A 17,506-nucleotide genomic window follows, 5' to 3' on the forward strand; every position below is an offset into this window, starting at 1 on the left:
AACAAAAGGATTGATTCTTTAATTTGTGTCAATTCTCAATTCTCCCTTCAACCCACCAGTACTCTAGCTCTCCACAGCTCTGCCAATGTTTGCATCTAACAAATCCTAATTATAACTTTGAAAATTTCAAACCTGAAGCAATTTGGTATTTATTATTTTTTGTGGACAATTAAATATCCATGCCCTTGTTTCTACTGAAAGCTTGCTAATTAATTTAATTTGTAAACCAGTAGAAATATCCATACTTTTGTAGGAGCCTTTTCATTTTTACAAATAGCAAATACAAAAGTATTCTTGATTTCTTTTATTATTTATTTTTGTATAATATTGGCCTGAGATGAATTTAAGTTGAGTAACATGGTCAGTGAGCATTCATATATTGCCGACTGTAGCTTGAATTTGGAATCGAGACACTATTTATTCTTGCTAGTTTCTCGACACGTATGTCGACTAGCAGTCTAAGTAATACAATTATACAACTATTTTAATTAGCTTGCCTGTGTTTTCTAATAACTATTATCAGTCGTCCTGTTATATTTTCAAATTAACCATGATTTATTAATCAAAGAATTAGTTATATCTACCGTGAATAAGTACACTTTGAATCGTGCAACTTCCAAGTAATTATGTTTTGACTTTATTTACAGTAGTAGCAATCTTGTTACTTTCATGGTGATGTATGACGAAAATTAAAACTTTGATCAGTTCAATACTTTATCAAGACTAAGTACTCCTCTCTTTCTTTTTCTTACAATGTTTATCTAGTTGATTTCTTTAACCATCAAGCTGCATTATGGTGGGATGGATAAGATCTCTCCACCTTTAATCAAAAGTCTCTGATTCGAGTTTTGGATGGAAAAATTGGTAGGGAGTGTTTCCTCATTAAATAGGCCTTACATGGCGAAATCTAAATTAGTCGGGACCTCTATGCGGGTATCGGACACTGGGTAGAACACCACAAAAAATATTTAGTTGATTTCTTTGACATTTTCCTTATAATGTGTTAAAGGTTACCATTTTCCCCTTAAATGGGCTTTGCGCGAATCAGATTAGTTGGGGGCAATTTGCAGGATTGCCCTTCGTTGGGGTGGCGTGGCCTTTAAATTTTGCCTTTCAGGCAGAAATTCTGCCTGTGCCCATGCAAATTTTACCTTAAGGCCAGATTTGCAAAATTCTGCCTTGCGTTTTTTTTTTTTACTGAGTTGGGGTTCGAACCCACAACCTCAGGGTATTAGCCGAAAGACAAAACTTAAAGACCACCAATTTTAAGGATAAAAATTAAAGACCACCCCCAAATGAAGGAGAATCCTCACAAAACAAAAGATTAGTTGGGGCCTTAATAAGAGTACCGGACAACGGTTGAAAAACAAAAAATAATCTAGATGATTTCTTTGACATTTTCCTTATCTTGTGTTAGGTCAATTTATACATCATTTAGAGGGGAAAAAAATTAAAAAATTGTTCTTGGATCACTATAAATACACCCTTTGATATCCTCCAGTTTCACAATTAATTAAAGTATTTCAAAGGATCTTAGAAATGGCTAGCAAAATAACTTTGTGTGCTGTACTATTTTGCTTTCTTCTCATGATTGCTTCTGGTGAGTGATTCTTTAATATTTGTTTATTATTTACTTTTGTGTTTTTTCTGTTACTGAGACCTGTTCCATAGAATAAACATTACAGGTTTAATGTTTTTGGTACAATGGAAAGTATAAACATTATAAGTTCATTCTGAGCTTCATTTTTGTGGTACTTTAGTATGACAGAAAACATTTATCATGAAAGTAATTTTCTGGTGCTTAATTATAGAAAAATATGTTTTTTTCCTCAGAAGAAAAACGTGGCGTTCCTACTTATGGGCGGAAATTATTTTCCTTAACAAATATATCAACCCTCTCCATCTCACTTATTCTGACGACCGGTTATACATATTGTTGTTGTTGTTGTTGTTATTATCAAATAACTACTTCTCAAAATATAATCAACATGATATTCTCATAGATTGCCTTTCAATCTGGCCCGGCTTGTACAATCGAAATGGAAAATATTCTCCATGAAAAAGTCATATTTTGGTGCTTGGTTGTCGAGAAATTATGTTTCACGAGGAAAATATTTTCACCAAAAGAGAAAAAATGACTTTCCTATTACTTACGAGTGTAACTCATTTTCTGTTAGAACTATCTCAGTTCTTAATAACAACCAACAAAATTTCATCAAAACACTAACCAAACTGCTAATATAATCATTAATCTTGATTATATACTTTCAAAAAATATATAGCATTATTTTTTCACTCACCCCAAATATCAAGATATATTTTCCTCGAGAAACATTTTCATCAAACCAAACAATGGCATGTGTCATTTTTTATTATTTCCTAAGATTTCTTTTTGTCTATTGTTTAATGCAGAAATGCAGACAACAGAAGCAAAATACTGTGGGAAGCCTAGCAAAGGCTGGCATGGGAAATGTTTTCCCAAAAAATGTGACCATTGGTGCAAGACTAAGGAACATGGAGCCTATTATGGGAGTTGTTACAAGGGATATTGCTACTGTTACTACAAATGTTGAAAAATAAATGGATCACAATATATGGCCATATATAGGCCTATCTTATGGCACAGTGTGTCTTAAAAAATATATGGTTGAATAAATGCTGCTATCAATTTCATGGTTGATTGCAGCAAGATCATATTTTTTATGGTCTTACTGTTTGTAACTTGATGTTTTTATATATGAAATATATGGTATTATTGTGTATATGTTGGAAATATGCTTCTGTGCACATTCTTCATTTCTACTCTTAACATAGTAATTTCGCGACATAGACATAATAGGACTTGGCAAGGGCGGAATTACAGTTGGTGTTGTCTTCACAACGGGCAATAATCCTGATTTTGCCAATTGATGCCGTGAGCTGAGACAATTTTTTTTTCTGGGGCCACTGAGATCCACTTTCACGAATTAAATCTTTTAAAATCAGAATAGCTTATATAAATTATCCAATTTAACTCTATTTAGATTGATTCCTTATTTTTAGGATCTAATTGAGTCAACGGAGAATATGAAGATTTTAACGATTCATAATAGCATAGGGTAGTAGCACTAGTGTTACTAGCATAAATGTCGTAAGTTTGGGCGGGGAGGGGGGGGGGGGGGGGGGGAGGAGGGGACGGAGATTTTGTTCAATTCAAAAGACATGGTTTACTTTTCAGTATATCTCCAGATAGGGCCTACACTCTTGTTTGATTAGCTGGTGAGCTATTCTTTCGAGCAGAAAGTAGGTCGAGCGAGTTAAAGACGATTAGTTGAACATAAACTGTCTTGAATTGACTAAAAGGTGTTTGAGCTTACTGATCCAAATGACAAAAATGTATCTCATATGTATCCATTTATAATTATTGTTTTCTATTTTATTTCTCAGATGACGAGTACACATAAAGTAACAGCAAACGACCGAAAGTAATTTTCTTACGGTAAATACTTATTTACACTCGATATTTACATGTAAAATGTTTAATTTGATGTAAATATCGAGTCCCGATAAACTTTTACTCTTTCTTATCGTCAGTGAGATGGAATTTATTTGATGATTAATTTCAGTCACAAGAATAGGCACACATGCAAGCCATTCCCCTAAAAATGCCTTTCCACACACATTCCCCACCTTACATATACCCCTCATACTGCGTACCGTACACACATGAATACACTCGTCTCCACTCCAACATTGCCCCTCAAAATACTTACTCCACGTGTCACAGAAACCAGCACTAGCACCCTTCACAACTTCAATATCTGCCCCCAAAAAAAAAAGATTGACAAAAAAAGCTGAGATAATGTTATTGGCATGCTCATTATCAAGTGAAATATAAAATTGGGAGCAAATTAATTTGCTGCTTATATTTTTATTTTTCATTTTTTACATTGACAATATATATATGTTATCATCAGATTAAGTTTACCTATGTCCTATAATAAATAATTTTTCATAATAACATACCTGACATGATAACGAGAAAAATATGCAATAACCTGCTATAACAGATTAAATTTCACTAACAATATAAAAATTCTTCATACTATCACTATATAAAGGATGTATCTTTTATGGAGAAAAATACTTTTCAAAAAATATTCAGTTTGCTCATGTTTGATTGATAAAATGTTTTGAAAAGTATTTTCACTGTGATAACAAATTTCATTAAAATCAGAAAAATGACTTCTCTAGTGAAAATAGAAAAAGTAAGTTCCATAAGTAGCATTCTAATTAATTATCTCTGCACCTTTCACACCCATCCTCTCCCCCGCGCACCCCAACCCCAATCCCACTCCTAGCTAGCACCCCTACTCCCACCCCAAACCATCAGTAACCCATTCCGGCCCCAACTCACCCCCCCCCCCCCCCCCCAAACAACACACACACACCCCTCACCTCACTTCCACTCTCATAATATTATTCTAAATTATGTATAAATGCTCTTGGGACAATGTATACTGTATGCTCATCAAACATCAAAAAATAAGTAAGAAATTAAACTAGAATATAGAAAAACGCTTTGTATGAAAAACATTTTCCTTCATACCAATTACCAAACACACCCTAAACCTAATTTCCTTTTCTTGACTCACCATTTGAAGCAATGAGAAGCAAGCTGAGAAGTGTCACGAGAATAATCCTAGAGCACCAAACATAAGATTTAGCCATAGTTTCAACCTTTAATTTCTTCTTTATGTGAAAATAACAAGAAGTTTGTTATAGGATTTGGGTATCAACTTACTAACAACATTACTAACACCATGTATTTATAGGGACAATAAATTTGGGTATATATCAACATTCAACAATATATCATAGAATTAGCTGATTCAAGAAGCATAATGCTTGGTATCATCAATATAATATCACCATGTAACAACAAACTATACTTTGATAAATACTCCCTTCGTCCTAAAAAGATTGTCGTAGTTTGATTTGGTACGGAGTTTAAGAAATAAAAGAAGACTTTTGAAATATGTGGTTCAAAATAATTCTTAGTTATTTGTGTGGTTGTAAATCATCTCATAATTAAAGTTAAATTGTTTCTGATAACCGTTGTAATTAGCCATTATTATGTACAGCTAGAATATCTCCTAGAATCTAGAATATCTCCTAGAATAAGGTAATTATATCATTGATAGCCTAGCATTACGCCAAAGGCAACGGCCTAGCTTTAGTATATATTGATTACTGTACATTATCATTAATCAAGGAATTGATTTCCTACATGGTATCAGACTAGGGTTTAATTCTCCAACCAACCTAGCAGCCACCACTCTTCTCCTCCCTTCGTTCACCTTCTCCCTCCCTTACTCTTCCTCTCTTCTTCTTCGAAGCCACCATGTCTGACACAGGCGCAAAGTTTCACTTTGCCCTCTCAATAACCAATGTAACGGCCTAGCATTACGCCAAAGGCAACGACCTAGCTTTTGTATATATTGATTACTGTACATTATCATTAATCAAGGAATTGATTTCCTACAGTTTCTAAATATATAAATATGTCAATTTTTTTGTCACAATTTAATAAGGAAAGTAAGACAATCTTTTTGGGACAGAGGGAGTAAGAGATTAATTAACTCATGACGCTATTGTTTTTTTCCTTTAACCTTTTTTTAATTAGTGGACTTTTCTTTGTGTTGGTATTAGTTGTATATTCAGTATATACCATTAATATTTTGTCAGCTTCGACAATCTTACCCCGATCAGATTTTGTAAGTATCAATTCCAAGCATACATAAAAGTCAAAAACCCAAACATAAACGAAAAAAACATGCAGCTTAATTACCTGTAAAATATAGCGTAGGTCAAATACAAGAGTTTAAGTTACATGCGCTGACAGTACAGAAAATATCAACACAATAAGAATCCCTTCATAAATATTGACAATAATCTGATAAAATAGTAGTAGTAGTTATAGCTAACATGCTATCATATGTCAAAATTCATTGATAGTCGTAAAAAAATCTTTACACTGCTAGCCTATATAATTTAAATCCAAAATTTGAATGTCGAATACAGCTTTATTGGCTCCTTTTAGCTTAAAGGAATCAAGATTAATTCATTATTTTGAGACAGAAAACTACAAATAGAACAAGGATGAAACAGCTCAAACGACTTTTTTTCGATGTTTTTAATGCTTAGATACCAAGAACATTGCTTCTAACTTTGAATTTACTAAGAATCCAATTCCTATAAATATCTACTATTTCTTACAATTTTCATATAACTCTTTGCAATTTGATATAATTAAAGAGACGTTTGAATATGTATGGCAGAATCTCATGTTTGCTTCTCTAAGTTTCTAGTAATACTTTTTTGCCTACTTCTCATTGTGTCAAATGGTGAGTTTCAAAAAAAGGTTGAAAGCAAATGCTTTGTATGATTCCTTCACTTTAAAGAAAGTGGTAGAATTACGTGACCGGCTCAACTGCATAAATTGTTAGTGATGGTGCACATATGAAATTTGTGCCTAGGTCTACAATATGTCTTTTCACTTAAGAGTTTAAATTGTTGGAGAAAGCATATTTGTATTTACTTAATTATGTCTTCAATACGTCCCCTCACGTGAGGAATTGATTCTTCGCGTGAATCAAGCACGTGAAAATTAATTTTTTTAATAATAGGTGGCGATGAGACTCAAACCTATCATGATGTATTGTGTTCTCGTCTCATCTAAAAACTTAAACTGTTAGATAATACACACATTAATGAATTTAATTATATCTTCAATATTGCCCCTCGCGTGCGAGCATGATTATTTTTCTTGTGTTGAGTACATGAAAATTCTTTTTTGAAAATGGGTTCGAATCCTAAACTTTTCTGTCTGCTCCGATATCATGTTAAAGTGTGTGGTCATTGTTGACACCTAATTTTCACCTCATAAGATGCGTATTTTAATTTTTAAAATTCTTGAGTCAAAGATGGAGCAAAGATGCACAAAATTTCAAAATCTCGAGAAAATTTCAAAAAATTGACATTTAATTATTATTTTGTAAAAATTGACAATCACAAGAAAATTACAAGTTATTTACTTTCATAAATATAATTCAAAAGAAAATACGTATCCTGCTCCGTCTAACTCGGAAAAATTGTTAATTAAGACGACGTATGAATTACGGCTCATTTTTTACCGCATTTTTCACATTTTTAAATATTCCCCGGAACTATATCAATATTAGGCTTGTTATTGTCACGCCCCGAACCTGGGCCTGGACGTAACACGGCACCCGGTGCCTGACTGCATGTGACCGAGCGAACCAACTGGCTGGCTGAATCAACATGTGATACCAAAACATAACTAATTTATAAAATAAAACTAACACATGCTGATTAACTAAACGTCCGACTGAAATATCATAATGCGGAAATACTTAGACAATCAGGAAACGAAAGAAGACAATCGCAAAAAGCAAACAGCAGAAAACGATGAAAGAATAAAGCAGACATGACTAAAACATATTTTAGATGGGAATGAACTAAAATCTTTAACCAAAGTGGCTGACTAGGACTAACGAACTTAATCCAAACAGTCCTATAATTCCCATAAGAGGAAAGGGAATAAATAACTATATCACATATTGTCTTCCATAATAAAACTACCAAACCAGACAAAGCTAGAAAAAGAACAGTCCCGAGAATTTAACTTTTTCGTGCATGAGTTTAAATGAACAGAAAACAAAACCATAGAATAAAATGAAATGTTGAGCAGCATCAATATTGAAAACCAAAGAGACAAATAATGAAGATTACTACTCTAATGGTCCTGTTGGTAAACATCTCCGCAAACATGAGGATCTAAAGTCAGTTTCTGAAATGCAAAAAGAGAACAAGAGGAAAGATTCAAGTCTTCTATGCAACTTAACAAATGCATTAGAGATGAAGAAGAAAATAAGCAGAACAGAAGCTTTTATGGATAATGTGATGAATCACAAGGAGAAGATGATCCAATGCTACAACGACGAGATGGAGATGATGCGGGATAAAGCATTCAATCAGCTTCAAGATTGCATACGTGAGCATGAAGAAAGTAAAAAGCAGCTTGAAGGTCAAAAAACAGAAATTGATGCTACAAGAACAGGAGAAAAACAACCCCAAACCCGCATGATTTCTACTGTGACGGAAAAGTGAAAACTCAAACCAACAAACCAACTAGACTCTTTAAGCACAATAACAAAATACAGAAAAGGATATTTAAATAGTCATTTTTGTTTTACAAAAAAAAGTTGCAGGCTGGAAAACAAGTTGATTATTTAGAATGACTAACTATGATGACATAAATGGAGTCTAAATAAGAAAGGAAATGAAAATAAACATCTAAACTTGCACCCTTATACTTTCATCACAACTTAAGCAGACAATGAAGCTAGCAGGGAAACAAGCACAACGTCATCTAAATTTAATCCTTATGAAACTAAATCAGGATCATAAATTTCCATACAAGCCCTATTTTCTAACATATGAAGAAGGAGTAAACTAATCCCTTAATTCAAACAACAATCAAACTAGACACATACACTAACGACGGAACTGGAAAATGGTAAAATAAAACAAGATCAAGCAGAACCTAATTAAACTAAAGATTTAGCCCATTTATATTCCAAGACTAGCATAAACTCATAATAGGCAGCAATAAGATTAGGAGAAGCTAAATGCTAAAATAACGAGAGAACTACTGATACCATGTTCTTTGCATAGTAGGGGTTGATTCATCGAGCAAAACAATAAATAAATGCAGCTAACCAAGACTTTTAAACTAATCAACATATGGAACGTGAGCTAAAACAGGCCTAACACTGATTAAACTAATCATTTAGCATGCTTAAATCAAAGACCTAAACTGATATTTAAATTGCTCTTTAAACATGACTAAAATTAACAATTAGGACAACACAACCAAACAAGGCTAGCACTTAACACATATCTGCCTAATTTATACTAACGATTGTCATAGCTAATCAACTTAACACATATAAACAAAACACAAATAAAAGGCTAAAATATGCTAAAAGAGGGAAGTTTACTGACCTTCTTCGGGTGCAGCGAAGTGAGGCGCGGGGTTTCCAATCTACCTCGAAGACTACCAAATCCGAGCTTGCGATGCTCGGATTCGAAGCGACACCAAGACAAACGAAAACCAAAAAATGACTTAGTATTTTGACTCGATATTCAGAAATAAGGCTGATGAACTAATATTGCTTAGGGGATTTTGGTTGGCTGAAAACTGGTATTTTTTCTAAGGGATTCTAGGCGACTAAAAGACTTTTTTCTTTTTTAGGGAATTTTGGCAACTCCAAAAAACCTCCTCTAATGACTTCTAGAAACGATTATTTATAGGGGATTTCTAGGGTTTGCTAGGGTTTGAAAACTGAAAATTGGGCGGGATTTGGTTCAACGTTCCACCCCCAAATCAAACGTTTGTATTTCAAATGCTTGGTCAGAAAAAGAAAGAAGTGGACAAAAATCATTAAAATTTCCGTACCCGAAAAATAAAAAAGAGAACTGATGAAGACGAATTTCAGCTCACAAATGGCCAAAATCCATTAAGGATGTTTCAGATCAACGACAGTCAACAAGGGAAGACGACAACTTGCCACTAGTCGAACACTGGAGGGGGGGGGGGGTCCCAAATCGACCATGCACGGTCTGGGGAAGGCGAAAAAGGTCTGTGATTTCGCTATTTTCATCGACGAAGAGAGGGGGGGTGAGGAGAGAGAGGAGCGGGAAGAGAGAGAAAAGGGGGGGGGGGGTGCGGCGCTTGAAGGAAAAGATGAAAACCTAATGTTTTCTTTTGTTAACAGACGGGTCGGGTCAGTGCATTAAAACGGGTCGCGGACTGGATAAGACGTGGGCTGGTCGGGTGGGTTTAAAACGGGTATTGGGCCGATTGAATTAAAATGTGGGCTGGGTAATGAATTGGCCTCATACGGATTGGGCTGATGAATTAAAAATAATGGGCCGAATGAAAGAAATAATTTGGGCTTCTAAATTTAAATAAAAGACCTATTTTAATTAATCATATTACCTATTATAAAAGTATGCATTTATCAGTGTTCGGGTAAAAAATAAAATTATATGACGTCGTAATGGTCGTGCGATAATATCAGTAAATATGCTATTATTTAACTGCGCAAAATAAATGCGATGCGTGTGCATAGAATGGTAAAAATGTTGAAATGATAAAAATGCGAATTATAATAATATTAGTAGTAATAATAATAATAATAATAACAATAATAATAATAATAATAATAATAATAATAATAATAATAATAATAATGATAATGGTGGTAGTAGTAACGGTAATAAAATAAAAGATAATAACAGTAGTGACTACAACAGGATAATGAAACACCAGTATTAATAAAAGTTAATAATTATAGTAAAATATAAATAATTATTGCTTAAATTGCCAAAAATATTAGAAGTGTAAATAGATATTTCGGAGGAAAGGTGGGACAAAATTGGGTGTCAACAACGCTAATGCAAAGAGCAATTTTAAAGTCAAATTGTAATTTCACGAGCATGATCAATTTAGACTAGAGTGGGACAATATTAATCCAGTTTTGACTAGGGCTGGGCGTTCTGTCGGTTCGGTTCGGTTTCACAAATTCGGCTCATTTTTTCGGTTTGCAAAAAATAGGAATCGAAACCGAACTGAAATAACTTCGGTTCTATTCAGTTTTGCGATTTCGGTTCGGTTTTTTCGGTCAGTTTTTCCGTTTTAGATATGGATGACATAGTTAAGCATCAATTTAACAGAAATCAAATGAAAACCATTCTATTATCTTCTCTCTATCTAATCTTTAGCGCTGATACACAAAAGCCAGCTACAATCAATTGGATCTAGACTTTATGGTTTCAACATTCATAATAGATGAAACAAAATGGAGGATTAATAAGACATCCTGATAGTGAGAAGCAATCAACACTTCAGCTAGACAATCAACTGTTTTGGTCTCTTTGTTTCTCCTCTCGGTATAAGCTTTATACATTTTCAAGAAATTTGTCATATTTTCTCTACTATAATAACACACAGACCACAGTCACATATTATAGAAGTACTTTTTTGTTTTGTTTTGTTTTGTTTGGGTAGATGATATTAGATGGATAGTTGGATACGGTACAATAATTGGGCTGGACTTGGATATTTTTATATTGGGATTGGAATTTGAGCCTTTTAGTTTATTATTTTTGGGTAGAAGCCCAATATATAGGTATAATATATGTTTCAAGAAAAAAAGGCTTGTTAAAATTCTGTTTTTCGGTTTAAACGAATTAAATTTTGCATAAATCGAAAACCGAACCGAATTGTTGAAATCTTATAAATTTAAATCGAACTGGATCGAATAGACCGAAACCGAAGTTAACTTCGGTTCGGTTCGGTCGGTTTTTTCGGGTTGAACCATATTATGCCCAGCCCTAGTTTTGACAAACTTTCTCCTCCCTAGTTTTTAAAAACTTGTAATCACAGGTTTTTAGTAATCTTGCTTAGACAATTACCAGGTCACAAGCAACGTTTATAGCATAAGTTCAATTACCAGTCCGTCTTTCATGTATTCAGAGATACTAGTGGGTCAAAAATAATGTACACAGGGTCTCTAGGCACAGGTTAAGTCAAGCTAAAATAAACCAAAAGTGACCAGTTTTGTAAGGTATTCACATATTCTAAAAAATGCAATTTCAAGTCTCAATCTGTTTCAACAACTTATGGAGTTAATGAACGCAATTATCAACTACACACATAGTTTTAGAGGTTGATCGAGTGAAAACACTTACAAAGATTTCAATTATTTTCAAGTATAAACCTAATGAAAGAAAATAGCAGTTCCAAACAGAAAGATACATCTAGATGATCATGGGAAAGTATTCTTATAGCACAACAGCTTCCATAAAAATGAAAGGGACAGAATTAAGCTATTTCCTATTAGCTTTCTTAATTATTCAAATACAATAGTCCAAACAAGATTCAAAGAGGGTTCTAAACAATATCATAGAGGTTTAAAGGTGAGATCACACACTAGATAGAACTGAGAGAAGCAGCCAAGCTAAACAATCAAAGGTAGTTTCATCTTTCTAAAATGCTTACAGTTTTCTTTTCAAACTCTTGCAATCAATTTTCCAGAACAACAACAAGTTTACAGTAAAAAAAAAAAAAAAAATCTCAGATTCTAAGTGTCACAACAAAAAAAACAAAACAAAACAAAAAAAAGTCAACAAGGGAGAAGTGAGGCAAGTAAATACACAAATGGTCTAAATAGTTCACACAGAGTTTCTTCTTCTTTTTCAAGTCAGTTTTAAGTTTTCTAAAGCAAATGTAATGCATTTTTTAAAGCAAACAGAGATACCTCATGGATTTATGTAAGGAAAAATCTAAGTAAATGAAAAATGAAAAGTTGAACCTTCACAGAGTTCCCTAAACACTACATGTTATGCCAAGTACTTTTTTTTTTTTTGTCAAGAACCAGTTTTACTAAACAAGGCTTAATCACTATTAAAGGAACTTCATCTAAATATAGGGTCCAAAACAAGCAATCAAGAGAACCAAAGAACACGCAATTTCACAAAAAGGTTTAAAAGTTCTACTTGTACAGTTTTAGTAGTCTATTAATTAAGTAAGCTTAGTGATCAATGGTAGGCAAAACAAGATTCATAATTTCAACTTCAGTAGATAATTAAAGTTGCATTACAACACTTAACAAGAATCATAAGGAACAGTCTTGACACAGGAATGAATTTTACTCAACTTCAAATTTTCAGACTTGAGAAAATAAGCAAAATTGCAAGTTATAGCACAATCTCCAATCACAATTTACTACTCTTAAGTCAAATAGGTTTGTTTCTTACAATTTTAGTCTTAAGAGCCTTGTTTAGCAAATAGCAAACTCAGTTTTTCTCTAGAACAACCAAATGGATTCAAGACAGTGCCAAGTTACAAGATACCACATATCCACAATTTATCACTTCAAGGTCAAAAAAAGGTTGATTTTAATCCCCATATGACTTAAGTGATTCAAAACAGGAGTAAGTGTCAAAACAAAAGGGAATTTCTAATCTTTTTGTTATCTCTAACTCTTAAGACTTCAACTAAGCACACATAAGCGTTTAAGAATTGATTAGGCTCCATTTTAACAAAACAGGTCCCCATTTTTATTAACTAACTCCCATATTAACAATTTATGATATCAAGGACCTACAAGTTATATACTAAGTCATTTTCAACCCTATTAGAATACTCAGTCAAGCTTGATAGGTCATAAGACTCATTTAGTTCCTACTTTTTCAAAATTTCAAATTACAAATCAGCTTTCAAATATGACTTAAGGCCATCTTCACGAAGAACTGTAAATACATTATTCATAAACCAAGTTGTAAAGGACTTAGCACTAGTTGTGTATCATATTTTAGCAATCTAGATAGTAGAGGGATGACAAAACATGATCAACAAACCCAAAGTAACTCAGAGTATCTAGTTTTCAAATAAAGACATTCAAGACCATCAAATAATTCCACAACTTCATTTAAAAAGAGAAATTTACTCACCTAAAATAGTTTTCATATATCAAGCAATTATAATACCCTTAAATGAATTTGAACAACTACTAGTAATAACATTTAGCTAGTTTAACAACTAGAAGTTATCCAATGACTAAATAAGCCAAGGTAGATCACTTTATATCTTTAAAAATCATTTCAAAGTCAAAAACAGTCTCAAAGCCATATTTTTTCACACAAAACACAGAACTTAAGAAGGGTAAAAGATTAGAGCCTAAATGTAGATCATTTTCAACAAAAAAATTCTTATCACACCTATTTAAAGCAACTACCTCAAACAGAAAACTTAAGAACCTTAAACCCTTCCCCTTTTTAGTTATTTATTCTCATTTTTTTTTAACCTAACAAGTTATAATATTTACTTAGTATGACATAAACTAACATTTAATCAATTTTGCAACTTTAAATGATCAAAACAAAGGCAAAATCATCATCATAAAGTAAAAACTGACTATTTATCACATTCTAAACAATAAGCAAGCTAAAATAGTAAATGCTTAAAACTGAAAGTAGAGATAAGATTGAAGGAAAGGGTTTACCTCTTATAGGGGCAACCTAAAGATCAAATGGAAGGAATGGGATCAACACCTCAAATACCAACACTTAAACCTTCGGAAATTACCCTTGTTTTTATTTAATTTCTTCTATAATATCAGTATATCTAAATTAGTATATATGGAGTTTGAATTTGTAATGTTCTTCTTTTTATAGTAGTGATATATTAGCAGGGTTTTTAGTATATAGGTGGTATATCTAGCAGTATATAAGGAATGAGAGATATATATGATTCTTCAATGCTTAGGACTTTTCTGTCTAGCCAAAAAAAGAAGCCCCTTTCGAATGGCCATCTCTTTCTATTTATAGGAGTAGCAAAATAGGTTTTAGGGACAAACCATGGAAAAAACCAAATCCACAACAGATTTTCCCACTCATTTGAAACCTAATTCGAAAAAATTCCAATTTCAGTAACAACTCATCAAATTCCTCAACGAATTTGTACTAATTGTACTATTACCAATCAAAAAATAGCACATATCACACAATATAACAAATCTATATCCTAAAATCCAAATAAAAATCAAGAGAATCAGCAAAATACTAGGATAGAACACTTAGTCATCAATAGGACAAAAAACTAGCACATCCAACGTATAGATTGTACAAATAGGATAGAAAACCTTAAAATGGTACTCAAATTGTACATTTTTTTTTTTTTGAGAAATTGCCCATGGATTGGCCCAAACGAATGAAACCCTAGTATCGGATGAGAAGAGGAGAGGGTGGTCAGGTAAGGGAAAAATAAAGAGTGGGGGTGGTGTGTATTTTAATAAACTTCCACCCCTTTATTTTTTATAAATCTCCCCCTCTTAGTTTTTAAAATCGTTTAAATTAACCCCCTCCTTCCCTAATTTAAATTAAATAAAGGCTAGGTATTATAAACACACATATAACTAAATAAAAAATAATTATTCAGGCTAATTAAAATTTAAAACTTGTAAATTTAAAATATTAGCTTTAAAACAAGCCTAATATTGATATAGTTCCGGGGAATATTTAAAAATGTGAAAAATGCGGTAAAAAATGAGCCGTAATTCATGCGTCGTCTTAATTAACAATTTTTTCAAGTTAGACGGAGCAGGATACGTATTTTCTTTTGAATTATATTTATGAAAGTAAATAACTCGTAATTTTCTCGTGATTGTCAATTTTTACAAAATAATAATTAAATGACAATTTTTTGCAATTTTCTCGAGATTTTGAAATTTTGTGCATCTTTGCTCCATCTTTGACTCAAGAATTTTAAAAATTAAAATACGCATCTTATGAGGTGAAAATTAGGTGTCAACAATGGCCACACACTTTAACATGATATCAGAGCAGACAGAAAAGTTTAGGATTCGAACCCATTTTCAAAAAAGAATTTTCATGTACTCAGCACAAGAAAAATAATCATGCTCGCACGCGAGGGGCAATATTGAAGATATAATTAAATTCATTAATGTGTGTATTATCTAACAGTTTAAGTTTTTAGATGAGACGAGAACACAATACAGCATGATAGGTTTGAGTCGCACCGCCACCTATTATTAAAAAAATTAATTTTCAAGTGCTTGATTCACGGGAAGAATCAATTCCTCACGTGAGGGGACGTATTGAAGACATAATTAAGTAAATACAAGTATGCTTTCTCCAACAATTTAAACTCTTAAGTGAGATGACCACACTCTTTAACAAATAGCAAAACCACAAAGTAGATGAAACTAAAGATGTATTTTATACTTTCAAAAATTTCTTTTCAATATCGTTGCTCTCTTCATGAGTAGAAATACAAAAGTAACATTGGGAACACTTACACTCTCTTATCTTATTTTGCACTCAATAACATTTGTTCATCTCCATTACAACTCTCTTATCTTATTATATATAACAAGGACAAGCTTCTAATTATATTATATTTTCTTAGATGTGAGTATTTGATGATTTCACTTAGCAAAAATATTCACACATGCAAACATAACCCCAGTGAATTCCTTTCCATTCACACTCTCCTGAGGAAGATCCCTCTTTAACGTAATTTTCCTCACAATGAGCGGACACATAGCATTGCCCACTAAATGTTGAACTAAACTGCTTGCAAATACCATCCTCCACAGCTTCAATATCTGCATACACATACAAAAAAAAAAAAAAAAAAAAAAAAAAGGAAGGTTGGGGGGGGGGGGGGGGGGGGAGGGGTGGAATTACAGCCCAGTATCTGTTAGTGATCTAGTCTACAAAATATATAAAGCATGTATAGATTGTGTATAATTATACTAAAATATACACAAACTATACATACCTATACACAACATATATATAAATAGTGTATATGTTTTGTTTATTTCGACCATGTTGTTAAATTAGTTGGCGGAATACATATTCGTAACTTTTCCAAAAAAAAGGGAAGAATTAAAAAGCAGAATGAAATTTATTATTCCCTCCGTCTCAATTTAATAGTTGAATACATAATTTTATTGAACACGGTGATTAAACGAAAAAAAAACTTACTTTTGGAACTTGTGGTTCACACCCAAAGTACTCCAATATTTGTTGTGATAAAGAAATAAATATTCACACTTTCTAATAGTTTAAATTTCACTACTAGAAAAATCACTAATTTCTAACGGACACGTCGTCGAAATTTAGCTCGTCAGTAGTGGATCTGTTGGAAACGTTGCCGACGAATAAAATTCCAGCGGATTTCATCATAGATAAGAGATTTTGATAGTATCACTTTAGATGAAATAGCCACACAATTAAACATACATTAAAAAAAGCAAATTGAGACGGGGTTTTCAAGTCGCACTGATACACATTATCAAAAAGAATTTATGCATTTAGTCACTATTTATAAAAAAAGAATCAGGCACACACATGAAAAGACATATTGTAGACATAGGCACAAATTTTATATGTGCACCATCTCTAACAATTTATGCATTTGAGCCGGTCACGTAATTCTACCACTTTCTTTAAAGTGAAGGAATCATACAAAGCATTTGCTTTCAACCTTTTTTTGAAACTCACCATTTGACACAATGAGAAGTAGGCAAAAAAGTATTACTAGAAACTTAGAGAAGCAAACATGAGATTCTGCCATACATATTCAAACGTCTCTTTAATTATATCAAATTGCAAAGAGTTATATGAAAATTGTAATAAATAGTAGATATTTATAGGAATTGGATTCTTAGTAAATTCAAAGTTAGAAGCAATGTTCTTGGTATCTAAGCATTAAAAACATCGAAAAAAAGTCGTTTGAGCTGTTTCATCCTTGTTCTATTTGTAGTTTTCTGTCTCAAAATAATGAATTAATCTTGATTCCTTTAAGCTAAAAGGAGCCAATAAAGCTATATTCGACATTCATATT

General features: G+C 32.7%; 1 long non-coding RNA gene across 1 annotated transcript; it reads left to right on the plus strand.

The window, feature by feature from the left end:
* Positions 1 to 1,452: 1,452 nt before the first annotated feature.
* Positions 1,453 to 2,762, plus strand: LOC132602073 (uncharacterized). Its single transcript, XR_009567586.1, has 2 exons — positions 1,453 to 1,600; positions 2,413 to 2,762. It is a non-coding gene; the product is annotated as an uncharacterized LOC132602073 (long non-coding RNA).
* The last annotated feature ends 14,744 nt before the right edge of the window (positions 2,763 to 17,506 follow it).

Source organism: Lycium barbarum, chromosome 7 (genome assembly GCF_019175385.1).
Source record: "Lycium barbarum isolate Lr01 chromosome 7, ASM1917538v2, whole genome shotgun sequence".
Taxonomy (NCBI): Eukaryota; Viridiplantae; Streptophyta; class Magnoliopsida; order Solanales; family Solanaceae; genus Lycium; species Lycium barbarum.